The sequence below is a fragment of the Tiliqua scincoides genome, chromosome 8 (assembly GCF_035046505.1).
Source record: "Tiliqua scincoides isolate rTilSci1 chromosome 8, rTilSci1.hap2, whole genome shotgun sequence".
NCBI classification, from domain to species: Eukaryota; Metazoa; Chordata; class Lepidosauria; order Squamata; family Scincidae; genus Tiliqua; species Tiliqua scincoides.
The window spans coordinates 43,531,670-43,545,665 of NC_089828.1; the positions used below are offsets into that span (position 1 = coordinate 43,531,670).

The following is a 13,996-nucleotide window of genomic DNA, read 5'->3' on the forward strand; positions in this document are numbered from 1 at the left end:
TTTGTGTATGCACCCACACACGCATATATATAATTGTGTATGTGTGTTGCATATATACACAAATAAATTGGGAGATTATATAGAGTTCTATATGTAATTTATAGATTTAAAAAATCTATTGATGCAACCAATAATTGCATTGATAATAATTTGATCATGATTTTTATTGACCCTTTCTGCCCAACGTTGCATAAACGCAACAGGGACCAAATGTGGGCCGGGCAAGAAAGGGTTAAAGCCCCTCCTGCGGCTTCCCCGCCTGGAGGGGCTCATGAATAATACAAACCTGCTTATGCATAGTCAAGACCTTCTATTTGCATGTTTGGCCCCGCCCCTCTCTTTCTCCCGCCCTGATTGGCTGCTTTCCCCGCCTCCTCTCCCTCCTTTCGAATACGGGGGTCCGTGCGCAACCTAATAAGACTGTTGAGGTCTGGGTCCGCCTCTCTATCGGGGGTGCCTCGAGCTGATTGGCCGACAGGGACTGTCGGTCGGTCCCTGACGGAGTGGGGCTGCCCTGCCCGGTTCGGGGCTTGGCAGCGGGTTCGGTTGCGCGGTGGGTAGCAGGGAAGACGTTCTGAGGAGGCGGCTGGACAGGAGGGAGGAGGAGGTGGAGGGTAAGAGGCACGGGGGGGGGAGGAGGAGAGGGACCGCCAACGGTCTTCCACCCCCTCAGCGTCACGTGGTTGTCCTTCAAGCGGGGTGAGGGAGAGACCAATGCGGCAGCGGGGGGGGGGGAAGCTGAGACAGCTCTGTGGTGGGACTGGATAACACCCCCCCCATCAAAGGACGTTCCACCAAGCCGAGGGAGAAAAGGGATGGGCTTGAAGGGGCACAGAGGGGCGGGGCTGGTGATTTTTGGAGGCGTGGCTCTTGTAACAACTGGACTGTGGAACACCCTGCCACAAGGTGCCTATGGGATGCTGGTCACCACTTGGCCTGGGGTGGCTTGTGCTGCAGAGGAGAGTGGGGGGGGGAGTGGTGAGTAGCAACTGTCAGAGGGAGACAGGTAGCCTGTCTCTGGCTATGGAATCTCCATCTCAGGTGCTGGTGAACTTGGGGAATGGGAGCTGTTGCCTTTTAAAGGGTTAAGTTGTAGAGGATGTCTGTTCACAGCTAACCCCTATATGTAAGTTGAACCACTGTGATCAGTGACAGTCTATCTCTGAGTAGCACTTGCTGGTGGGCAAGCAACAGGCTGCCCTGTTAGTAGGGCAGTGCAGGGGGTGGGGAGGCAGGTGAGGCAGAGCCTCCCCATAGGAGGCAGGTGAGGCAGGGCCTCCTCACTGGAGTCCTTCAAAAAGCACCGCCACCATGTGAGGCACCCAAGCACCCACGGTGGCGGTGCTTTTCGAAGGACTCCAGTGGGGAGGCTCTGCTTCACCTGCCTCCCCACCCACCACACATCTAGTAGGGCATCTGGTTGACCCACTGTTGAAAATGGTATGCTCAGCTACATGGAGTCACCTTAGTCTGATCCAGCAGGACTCTTCTTATTTCCTTGGTGAGGATAACTAAATGGATCTTCCATCTCCAGAGGCAGTATACCTTTGAGTACTAGATGCTGGAAACGTACAAAGGAGGAGGACTATCGCCCAAGCTTTGCTTGTGGGTTCTTGGAAGCATCTGACTGCACACTGATAGACAAGATGGAATCATCTGGATTTAAGCCATTTTTGCCCAGTGTTGCATATATGCAACAGGGACCAAATGTGTACACCTGTGGGCTGGGCAAAAATGGGTTAAAAAGGGGTTAGAGACAAATTCATAGAGGTAGAGAGGTTTATTAGTGGCTATGAGCTACCATTCCTAAATGGAACTTCCATGTACAGAGGTAATCTCCTTCTGAATACTATGGGGGGGGGGGGGTAAAAAGAAAAATGGAGAGATTTGTTGCCTTCATGCTCTGCTTCTTGGAAGCTGTTGGTTGGCCTCTGTGGGAGACTGAATGGTGAACTAAATAAGGCTTTTGGCCTGATCTTGCAGGTTAGTTCTTATAAGAACATGGATTTAATGTATGAATGGAGGAGGAGGGATCTATTCGCATCAGTCAAATAGGTAGCTAAGAATGGAACTACTGCCTCCAAGCTTCCCAGTGGGACATCTGTCTGGCTAATCCTTCTGTGCATTAGGACAAGATGCAGAAGTAGGTAAGACTTAATTGCAGAAGTGAAGTAATTGTACTTGGGGTAATTGTAGGCTCCTTGGGGAAAGAGTCTTGTCCTGTGATTCTCAGTAAGGTGCCATGTACACTGACAAGGTTATACCGAGGAGTACAGAGTAGAGGATGTGAAGCAGGCTTGCAGAAGGGAGACTAAGTAACAAAAATTAGCAGCTCAACCTGTAGTATCAGTTGTGCAGTGGTGGGGAGGCTGTGTGGGAAGAAGCATCATCCTTGTATATGTGTGAGAATAGTTGGTGAGTGAGGGCTGAGAAGAATATCTGAAAGAGGAGACTGTGTGTGTGGGGGGGGAGTGGGGGCTTAGGATGTCAATCAAATTCATATCTGTGCCATAATGTGGATTGCTGCTGTTAAGGTTGAAGCTGGTGGGGTGTGGATGGTTTGCTTTCCTTGATGAACTACCCATCCTCCTTGCTGATAGGCGTGGGGTGTAATAAAGGGAAAATATCCCATCTGTATTGGTCAGGCATCTTTATTTAGAAGATTTATATTTCAGTTTTTCTCCTAGGTATTCCAAGTGGCTCGTGATGAATAATGAAAAATGTAATTTCTGGTGTCTATTGACAGTTCAGAGTTAGTTCTTTTGTTGGGTGCACCATTTACAATGCAATCCTATGCGTGTCAATTCAGAAGCAAGCCCCCTTGAGTTCAGAGGGACTTACTCCTGGTGATGGTGTATGGGATTTGCAGCCTTAGTATCAGTCGGACTCTTGATGTTGCTTCTGAGAGATTGGAATGTTTTACATGTACTCTTAAATGTTGTGCATGTCTTTGTTCTAGCCACATGTGTGATGCTAGTGGGAGCTTTCCCAGCTGTGCCCAGGTGGTGGATAAGACACAGTTGGGAGCGTATAATGCATGAAGCGGCTTTTTGGAAATGAGTTATTTAGACATTTTTGCTGCAGAGAGAGATTCAGTGACTTGCCTCTGAGAAAGGAAGGACAAAGAGATCTGCAAATGGTATAGAAAGAAAGTTCTAATATTTGGAGTTAGGAAGAAGTACCGGAGGTTTAGAGGGTCTTTTCGGAGGCAGTTGGGATCGGGTTCTTGTGGATATGTGGGATTATAATTCAACAAAAGGGATTAAGAAAATGATGTTAAAATGTGAGGTGAATAGTTCACTGTAGGGTTAGAGTTGTGTGTGCAACAGTTCCATTTGGGATTCCAAATTGGAGATTGCATTTAGACGGCCATTGGAGGCACCAAAAACGTATTGATTACTGTGCCATTTATATGTTCTGCGGTACATTGGTAAAGGATGGTAAGAAAGGAAGGTCAGAACTGCTGAAGTCGGTTAGGTTCATGAAGTAATGTGTGTTTCTAGTAAAAGATTTTGTGTGTTAACTCAGTGTTTTTTAAACTTTGGATTGGGACCCGCTAGTTGAGTCGTGCGCCAATTTCAGGTGGGTCCCCATTCATTTCAATGTGTTTTTTATTTTTAATATATTAGACTTGATACTACCATAGTATGTGACTGCATCTGAGGAAAAGTTACAGATCTGTAGTTTTAACAGGCTACTATGTATATGCTTTTAACAATGATACTTAACGGGACTTCTGAGTAAGGAATTGCAGCCTTTGGGACGTTAGGGGAGTTTTTTTTTAAAACAGATCTGCTTGGGAGGGCTAAGAGGGTTCTTTATTTTAAATTCTTTTAAACTTATTGTGATCTTTTAATTTACTACTTATTTAATTTGATGTTGTCATATGGGGAGTGCTAAAAGATTTTCCAGCTTCATGATGTACTTCTGGCCATGTCATCATGTCCAGGTTAACGATATCACTTCTGGTGGGTTCCAACGGCTTGTCTTTCTAAAAAGTGGGTCCCGGTGCTAAAACATTTGAGAACCACTGTTAGCTTATTTGGGGTGCAAATAGACTAATATAGTGGTTCTCAAACTCCTACAGGGGAGTTGGGAACAAGGTAAGTGTTGGCGTGGGCGGGGAGGGTGGCAGTGACAGTGCTGTAGAGAGTTCAGTGTGCTGCTGCCAAGGGGCTTTTTTACTCACCTGGGAGGTAGTGTTGGCCTCCTGCAGTGTCCTGGAGGCTCACAGCCCCCCCCATCCCCTCTGCAGTTTGTTTACAAAACCCTTATCTCCAATCTAAAGCTAATTTCTGTTTTCCCTGAAAGGAGGCCAGTGCTGCCCTCCAGGTGAGTAAAAAAAACCCCTTGGCAGCGGCAGTGCTGTGATCTCTGCACCATTGTTGCTTCCATCGGAACAGGGCCGCTCACCTTAAGGGGGAATGCCCTGCTTCCGGTTCCCATGGTGGGCCATGACCCACCAGTTTGGGAACCACTGGACTAATATTTTTTCATGTCGGCAGTCTTGCAGCAACCAACTTGGGGGTGTTTGACTCTATAATTTGATAGAATTCTAAGGTAGTATGAAAAACACCATAAAAATAGATGAGTTTTTCTTATGCAATCCATAGTATTAGAGTACCATGGACAATGGCTCTTCTCTCCCAACCCCAGAAGTTCTGTTAGTAGTTTTATAGTTTTTCATAGGAAGTTGAGCTAAATATAGTCTATTTCTTTTAGGATCTATTGTTTCTCTTTCGAGGATGTGTTTAGCACTTGGCTTCAAAATATTGTCTTGAAATATTGACTCCTTGATATATCAAAGGGCAGGAAGTCATTCTTAGCAAGCTAGGAGTTGGAGATTGATTTTTTTTGTTTTGTTTTGCTTTTAAACCTGAAGCTTGTTCTCCAGGTTCAAGAAATAACACACTTTCTGGCATTCTGTAGGATTTAAAATCAATTTAAATGTGGTCTAGGAGACGGGTTTTGAATAAAAGTCCACTCCCTGTAGATTACCTACAGGATGTAAATCTCTTCTATTTTGCATTTATAAAATGAAAATTGTAGTTCTCTCTGCATGGAGTTCTCATGGGGATGAAGGAGATGGGGAATAGATCATTGCAAAATTAATGTTGGTTTTGTGAGAGAAGCAGGGAAACAGTGGCTGTGGGCTGGGGGTCTCTTCATCCTCTGAGACTAGATGATGGCTTTAGCGCTCTTGATGGGAAGGGGGTAACTTGTTGGTGAGGGAATTCTTCCAACAAAAAAAAAACATTTTTTTTGTATTTCTGTTACAATCCCAAGAGGTAAGTTATGTGGTGATTGAGTTTCTTGTGAAGGCCTGACCTAGAGAGATTCCCATCAAAGTCGATGTGCGAAGGTAGCGCCCATTGTCACTGATGTAGTGATGAAAGGTGAGAGTGATACTGCAAAGAAGGGATTCCAGTTGATCCTGGCTTTCTCTGCCAGAGGAGAGCATGCTGTCTGAATTTCAAGCATGGTCTTGATGTGGACCAGTGTGCAGCATCTGTGAAACTCAGGGAAGTTTCACTCAGGGAATGCCCTGAAAACTCAGGGAAGGAACTGAGGTCATCTGAGTGTTGGAACTCTGTGACATGTAGACTTGGCTTCCTCTCTTTGGAAATGCTCTGCTCTGCAAGAGGGCTTAGATTCAAAACTGAAGAGCAGAGGTTTCTGCACCTTGAGCCATGGTTGAGCAGGAGAAATGTCAGGAGATGCAACTCTCTATCCCACTTTGTGAAAAACCGAATTTCCTGTTGTTGGTCCCTCTTGTACCCACTTGTACTTGTTTCAGCAATTTTTGACTGTCTTTTTTTCCATAAAATGTATGGGAGTGATACAGAAATCGTACTTGCTTAACCTTTGTTTAATTCATCAGTGTTGAAGTTTGCATGCATTTGCATCTACTAAAATTATAATGTTAAAGGGGGGAAAAACCAGTTCTTTCCTTGTTTTGACATGGTGGTTATGTTTCCTGAGTATGAAAGAAAGAATGCCTCTTGGAAGATGGTGTCTGCTGAATATAAGTGGCTATCATCCTGCAGCGCCAGCAAAGGTTTACGCTAGAAGAGGCATGCCCGATTGTATAAGAGAGGAGGGAATGCCTCTTCCAACATGGTGCTTGCAACCTTCAGTTTTTATAAAAACTTGCATTTAAAATAATTAATGCTTTAAAAATATGTTGCTTGATTAATCTGGTATCTCTTTAACAGTTCAATCCTATCCAGCTCTGGAGTAGTGGGGCTGCATGGCCCAAGCTGTATCTAGCAAATTGAGCAGGCTGGAGGTCTCCTCAGTGTAAGGGAACGCTTGTTCCTTTACCCTTTGTAGAGCCCTACTCAGATCTGTGCTGGCAAAATCACTGTCGCAAGTCGAAGAAGCCCTGTATAGGGATTCCAGGCTTGGGAAAGGTATTAGTATCATAGTTCCCAAACTGAGGGGCTGTGACCCACCAGCCAGGGAAGCACTTGTTTCTGGCCCCTTAAGGGCAGGGCAGGGCAGGGCGGTGTCAGCGTCAGGATTGCGCCACGGCAGGGAGCAGAATGGTTTTTTTAACTTACTTAAGCCAGTGCCAGTTCCTGGGGGGGGGGGCTATGTGGGCCCCCCCATAGCCTCAGAATGACTAAACATAGCAACTTCTGGTTTTTGATTGTGAAACTGAAATGGGCTCCAATTGCTATTTTTAATCATTCTGAGGCTTGTGGAGCCCTGTAGAAGGATCCACAGGACTCACCCCTCAGAGGATGGCACTGGCTTAGGTAAGTAAAAAACAATTTGTCCCCAGTCCCAGCAGCAATGCGATTCTGAGGATTGCATTGGTGTCATCCCCCCTGCCGCTGCCAAGACTTACGTGGTTCCCAAACTCCGAGGATAAGTTTGGGAACCACTGGATTAGGATATGGTGGAGGCTTTCTCCACTGATCCTACCCCCCTCCCAGGCCTGATCCAACCCCCCCCCCCACTGCCCTCTCCCTGCCACCACCTTTCTGTCTTCCTCTTGCCCCGCTTGGCACTGAACTCACCAGTACCGGTGGGACAACACAGGTCTTCCTGCTGGTGCTGCCTACCCCTGAGTAGTTGCAAACATGTATTGCAGCACGTTTGTGCCAGCACTAGCGACCCATAGGATTGTGCCATTAGTCACTTTTAAAAGGTTCTTAATTGATTGAGCCAACCCATTAATGGATTTCAGTTACAATCCTAAAACCCATATAAAGTAGTAAAAATAAAACTGAATACGTTATGAGATAGAATGCAGGTAATAGAAGCATAGCAAAAAGCTATTCTAGCCAGTAGCTTTTAATTGGTATTAAAAGTTTGGGCAGGCAGGCAAGGAGTCTGTCTGGCATCTTAAAGAAAGCCGTGAAGATGTAAAGACTGTCTGGAGAAGGAATTGCCACCATAGAAATTGCCCCCTCTGTGCTGGCGTTCCTTAGAGCCAGGAACATAAGTGCTGTCCTTGCCTGACCTGGAAGTAATTGCATTGCCACAGTTACTTCTAGCACCTTCAGAACGGCACCCGCCTTTTTCCTCTTATGAGTGAAAAAGTGGGTGCCACTCTAAATGGCTGCTCTTTTCTTCCCCCTTTTTTAAAAAGGGGAAGAAGAGGCTGGCCCTCAGATTGTCATGGGATCGTGGCTACAGGGGGAGTGAATGATGGCATGGCGGCACCCCCACATAGTGCCTGGGGCATTTTGCGCCTGTTGACCCCCCCCCCCACACAGGTACGTCAGTGCCCTCTGGTAACTGAATCTCTGATGACAGATCACACCCAACAATCTCTTCTCCAGTAATTACTTTTTCTACTGAGAATGTACTAAAGCTTTAAAGTCAGCCATCTATCAATTCATTGGGGGTTCAGAAAAGTTTCTTTGGGTTCCTGATTGTGCAGTTATGAAAATCAGCAATCATACATCTGCTTTGATGTGCTTTGCATTGCCTGTGGCATATTGACAAATACAGGTCTGACTATTGGGCTGGAGAATTTAGGGGACATGCTGAGTAGTCCTCCATCCTTCCTTGCTCTTTGTAGTTCTTTCCATCTGTTCTCATCACCTTTGTCACCAAGCAGAATGCAGTATGTCAGCAACCTTATCAATGGAGCCTTTTAATGTACTGTCCAGAAATATTAAGGCAACTGAAGGGGAATTCCAGCAACAGATTAGCATTTTTTCCTGTACACAGTGATCAGGGTAAGCAAGTCTTGAAATTTGTCAAGGAACTGCAGACAAAGCCTTCTGAAGCTTGTAAATATCTTTGACCGCAATCCTATGCATGCTTACGTGGGAGTAAGCCCCATTGTCTAGAATGGGACTAATTTCTGAGTAAACATGTATAGGATTTCACTGTTTGTTCCAGGGGGTGGGGGTTATTGGGGGTGGGGGGTGGGCAGGAGTCTTCCCTGTATTCCAGGATTCATTAGCTAATTATAATTACCTGGTATAATTATAAAAGACGTTGTTTATAAATTCTGTGCATTTATATTCCACCTTTTCATTTCAGAAAAGGCTTAAGGCAGTTTAGAAGGTTTAAAATCAGGAAAAATGAATGCCATAATCCCAATGGCCAAGTGAGCAGAAAACTCAGCTGCATCAGCCCACCATGACATATCCACAAAGTTAACTAAGAAGAAGTAGGCAACCTTCAGTCTCAAAAGACTCTGGTATCGCGCTCTGAATGGTGGTTCTGGAACAGCGTCTAGTGTGGCTGAAAAGGCCAATTCGGGAGTGACAATCCCTTCCACACTGGGAGCAAGTGCAGTCTGTCCCTGGTCTGTCTCCCTGGCTATGGGCCTTCCTTCTTTGCCTCTTAGCCTCAGACTGTTGGCCAAGTGTCTCTTCAAACTGGGAAAAGCCATGCTGCACAGCCTGCCTCCAAGCGGGCCGCTCAGAGGCCAAGGTTTCCCGCTTGTTGAGGTCCACTCCTAAGGCCTTCAGATCCGTCTTGCAGATGTCCTTGTATCGCAGCTGTGGTCTACCTGTAGGGCGCTTTCCTTGCACGAGTTCTCCATAGAGGAGATCCTTTGGGATCCGGCCATCATCCATTCTCAAATAAGAACAATCAGGTAGTTGTTTGTCTTTCAACACAAGTGAGTGAGAACAATAAAGATGGAAGGCAACAGCACAGATTAATGCAGCTGAAAAGCAGAGAGAATTAGAAGGTTTGTACTCTGAGCCTGAAATTCTCAGATTGTGAAGTGGCCCACTAGGGAAGTGGATTTCAGAGTGGAGGGATGTCCTGCCCTGGAAGGCCCCACAAGCAGGGCCTAGAAGAGGGGGGTAAAGGGGGTAATTTGTACCAGCCCAGGATCCAAAGGGAGGCCCAGAAATTTCCTGGGATCTTGCATTTTCTGATCTCACCTGGACTCGCCAGTACTGCTATAAGGCCCAAAAGCAACTTTGTACCCCCTGATAAAATTCCTCTCAGAGACCCTGCCCGCAAGGATTCACTGGACCTTAATCAAGATTTTAATCAAGAGTAAATCTGACACTCTGCTGTATGTTCCCCTCCCCTCATGGGTGTGTCTTCATGCCAGGTCCTTACACACTACTGTATATGCAGCATAAATGGGCGAACTCTTAAGAAATTAACCTTGGATTACCCAACAGGATGGTTTTGTGCAACATACGTTTGTTCATGTGCTCTTAAGTGCATGTTTCTGGAGAGGCTGTATTAACTTGCATTTTTCAGAACTTGCATTTTTCATGAGCTTGATCAGCTTTGCCTATTTCCATTATCAATAGAGCAGTGTAGAATGGAGACATTACCCTTCAAGAAAAGATTTGAAGGGATGAGGAAAGTCAATTCTGCACCCCTGTTTTAACTGACTTTCAATCACTACAGGCAATGAGAGTATGTGGGGGGTGTTGTTAACTAATTAGGGACACAAGAATATAAGAAGAGTCCAACTGGATCAGGCCGAAGGCCCATCTAGTCCAGCTTCCTGTATCTCACAGTGGCCCCCCAGATGCCTTTGGGAGCACACAAGAGATCTGCATCCTGTTGCCACTTCCTTGCATCTGGCATTCAGATGTAGCTTACTTCTAAATCCAGGAGGTTGCATATACACATCATTACAGTGAGAGCAAGTGATTTTGTGGTTACGATGTCTTGGTCATTCTTTCGCTGACTCCAGGCCTGATCGTATAGTGCTGCCAAAAGTGACTTTGCTCAGAGAGCCTTGGGATTTACATTCTTTTCTACTCTTGGTTGTGTGAGAGCAATAACACAATCTGCCTGCTGTTCAGAAATGAAGTACCTGATTGAAGTTGTTTGATGGAGCAGCGTGTGAGCTGATTTCTGTAGTATTTTGGAAAAAATTCCACTTTATTACAAAATGCATCTGAGGGAATCATCATCAAAATATTTGTGGGTGAGAACAGGTTGCAAGCGGTGTGAGAAAATTCTAATAATTTATGCCCTTTTTACAAACTCCTTGGCTTTTTCTGTTTGAAAAGGTAACTGGAACAACTTTGTGCATTGAGATGTTAACCAGAAAAATTGAGTTAAGGTTTTTGCTTTTCAGCTTAATTATTTCAGCTTTATTATACAGGTTTAGGGTAGGCAAAGTATGTACAACAGAAAAAGTTGTGCTTTGTGTTATCCACTTAACAGAGAGAGGCATGTTGTCTTTTGGGCACTACATGTTGGCTGCATGGCACTGAGCAACTTAATAGCACTGAGCTGAAATGGGGAAGAGTGCATTTAGCAAAAACCCTTAGTCTCTGTGAAATGCCTCCTCCAATTTGGTGATAAGTTAGATGGGGTTCTGTAAAATGAAGCAAACCTTTTTGCTTATTCAGAGTGAGGATAGGAAGCAATGCCCTTTCTCTGAATTGGCTTTTTGATATTGTCACATAGCTGAAAGCAGTTTCCTGCGGAGACTATTTAGCAACCCTCCTGAATTCCTTTCTTTTGCTCCAAAATGTTGATGAACATTTGGCTCCTTTTGATAATTTAGGGTTCTCTCTCATTTGAGCTGGAGAAGCAAAAAATGGTGGGAGATGGGATCGCCTAACAGCACTTCAAAAGAAATACAATTCTTGCATTTTATTTTATTTTTAAGTGAATGCGCCCAAAGTGGTCCTTTCATCCTAAGCAAATAGTGGAGTACTTGCCAGTGGGCAGAAATTCTTTGGAGTTTTTTTATTTGCTCTGGTCTTTCTGACATCTAGAGCAGGGAAAGAGGGTATGGTAGCCCTCTTGCTTCCATTAGGAGGAGCAAAAGCCATTTCTGCTTTGTTTTTAGATGATATGACATCTGTAGAGCAAATCTCTCTTTGGATGGTTTATACCCTGAAGGCGGTTTGTCTATTTCCGCATGTTGCTCTCTCCAGGCATAACTCCTTTTAAAGCACATGGGTTTTTATCTTCCATGTTTGTGCTTCCATCTGTGCTGCTGTATGTTTGAAACCAAGCTCAGTTTGGGGTTCGTCAAAAGCCTCTTTGTACGTGTTCTCATGAAATCAGCTCTCGGCAGTTGTGTGACTGGGGCTTCCTACAATGTCTCCCCTTTCAGGAAGGTTTGATGGGTGGCGGATGAGAAACTATTGTGTTGGCTGACAAGAGTGCTGTTTGTTTCCATGCATAGATTCATTAACTTTTGAAATCTGCCATTTTGTTATGTCAACAAAATTATGTTAACAAAATTCAGATTATAACGAGCTTAAATTTTTAAGGAATTTTGAGTATTGTCTTTTTATCGTGTTGGTACTAGCAGGACTGACATTGGTACCTGATAATTTGGGACAAACTTATTTATTTTCACATTTTTATGCCACCCTTCCTCCAAGCAGCTTAGGATGGTCCATGGTTCTTTCCCTCCTTTTGTCCTCACAACAACCCTGTGAGGTAGGCGAGGCTGAGAGATAGTGACTGACCGAAAGTTACCCACTTTGTGGCTGAGCAGAGATTTGAACCTATATCTTACAGGTGCAAGTTCGATTCCCATTCTATACCATCCTGGCTCTCAAATGCTGAGGGTCAAGCACTGATGGACTCCTCCCTTTGTGACATCTGCCTTTGGAGAGGATTGAGCCCAGCCATAGGTATTGTCCCCCCCTGGCTGGGTGGGACCTCCTCCTTACCTTTTCAGCAGGTGTGCATTGTGGGTGGTGGATTACCTTTCACCAGCAGCAGAAGCAACAGTCAGCATGCTAGCCATCAGGTACCCACTGCGTCCATTCCCCTTCAATATCCGTTTCAGGTGACATTACTGGTGAGGAGTACTGGTGAAGAGCCTTGGTGAGGAGCAAAGGTGGCAGGCGGCTGCCTACTGCAGTGCTAAGGTTTCTGCAACGGAGCCAGCTTCGAAATAACAGCAGTGCTCTAGCAGCCGCCATATTGGCTGCTGCCAAGTCTCTTTGTAGCTTCGCATACAGTTTGCCACCTGCAAACAGCGCAGTTGTTCAGGTAAGCAGAAGAGGGCCTCCCCACCCATATAGGAGGTACCCCCTCAAGCCTGCAGTTGGTTGTGGGCTGTGCAGAGCAGAGCAGGGAGGGACACCATCGTGCTTAAGAGTTTTAAAGTGGTTTGAAGAAGGGTTTGCAGTCTTCAGCTTGGGAGCATAGCCAGAGGGGGTCGGTGGTACGGTAAGTACTAGTGCCTGCGCATTGCCATCACCACCTTGAATGGCTCTGATGGTGAGTGGTAGGGGCCGCTTACATTTTGCCTGCAATACTTACTGCACCCCCTGTAGCTCTGCTGCTGCCCCCCCCAGTCCCTCTCTTACTCTCTCCTCTTCCTTACTTGCTGTCCACTTCTCATTCTCTTCCTCCCTCCTTGATCATCCTCGCCTTCTTTACAGCTCCATACGTGGCACAATGCAGCACCTGCTATACTTACTGCACCGCCCCCCCAGCTTATTGCCTCCACTCTCCCCCTCCCCAAGTAAGAACAGCCCCACTGGATCAGGCCATAGGCCCATCTAGTCCAGCTTCCTGTATCTCACAGCGGCACCACCAAATGCCCCAGGGAGCACACCTGATAACAAGAGACCTGCATCCTGGTGCCCTCCCTTGCATCTGGCATAGCCCATTTCTAAAATCAGGAGGTTGCACATACACATCATGGCTTGTAACCCGTAATGGATTTTTCCTCCAGAAACTTGTCCAGTCCCCTTTTAAAGGCATCCAGGCCAGACGCCATCACCACATCCTGTGGCAAGGAGTTCCACAGACCAACCACACGCTGAGTAAAGAAATATTTTCTTTTGTCTGTCCTAACTCTCCCAACACTCAATTTTAGTGGATGTCCCCTGGTTCTGGTGTAAAGAGCATCTCTCTATCCACACTGTTCATCCCCTGCATAATTTTGTATGACTCAATCATGTCCCCCCCTCAGGTGCCTCTTTTCAAACAGTGTTTTGAAATGGATTTTCAAACTTTCTAGATGAATTTTGGCCAGAAGGGAAAGTGGAATAAATCTGTATACTGCAGACAATTGAGGGATTTATTGTAGGTCTTCAACCTGAGATGTAGCATGGGTTAAAAAAAAAGAAAAAAAACCCCCTGAACCAACAGGTTAGTTCACAGAATGGTGTGATGTCAGTTGGCTTAATAAGAGATCCTTTTGCCTATTCTTTTCTCATAAAGCGAGTGGAACGCGCAAGTATTTAGGGACCATAGTTAATGTTACCGAATTTCACTCTTGTCACTGAACCTTTGTTGCATTCAGAAAGTATCTATTCCCTGCTTAACCTGTTTAATAGAATGCTCTCTGGGATTTCACTAGAGTAAATGTGTTCTTTGAGAAAAAGCTGTTCTGTTGGAGACAGGGCAGTCTTCCAAAGATGAGTCTCTCTCTTTCTCTCTCTCCCTCTCTCCCCCCCCCCCAACTGGTTTACAATAAGGAATCCAAAGTGCATCTAGAACAAAATGTTGGCAAGCTCTTTTCCACTGGAACCTGTCCATGCCCAGAGCTCTTGGTGGAACCTCCCCCCTCTGGATGAGGTTCCATAAATTTTAACTGGTCTAGATAGCCAAGCCAGGATGT

The 13,996-nt window shown here is 45.6% G+C and overlaps 1 protein-coding gene across 3 annotated transcripts in view; it reads left to right on the plus strand.

The window, feature by feature from the left end:
• The first annotated feature begins 462 nt into the window (after positions 1–462).
• The window catches only part of GNG7 (G protein subunit gamma 7), a 148,527-nt gene continuing 134,993 nt past the window's right edge, over positions 463–13,996 (plus strand). The window contains exon 1 of one of the 3 annotated variants that reach the window (XM_066635868.1): positions 463–553. The gene's annotated coding sequence lies outside the window, so the exon portion shown is untranslated. Of the gene's footprint in view, positions 615–2,053; positions 2,148–13,996 lie in introns of those variants that run through there. The other 2 variants (XM_066635867.1, XM_066635869.1) reach the window with 2 other exon arrangements.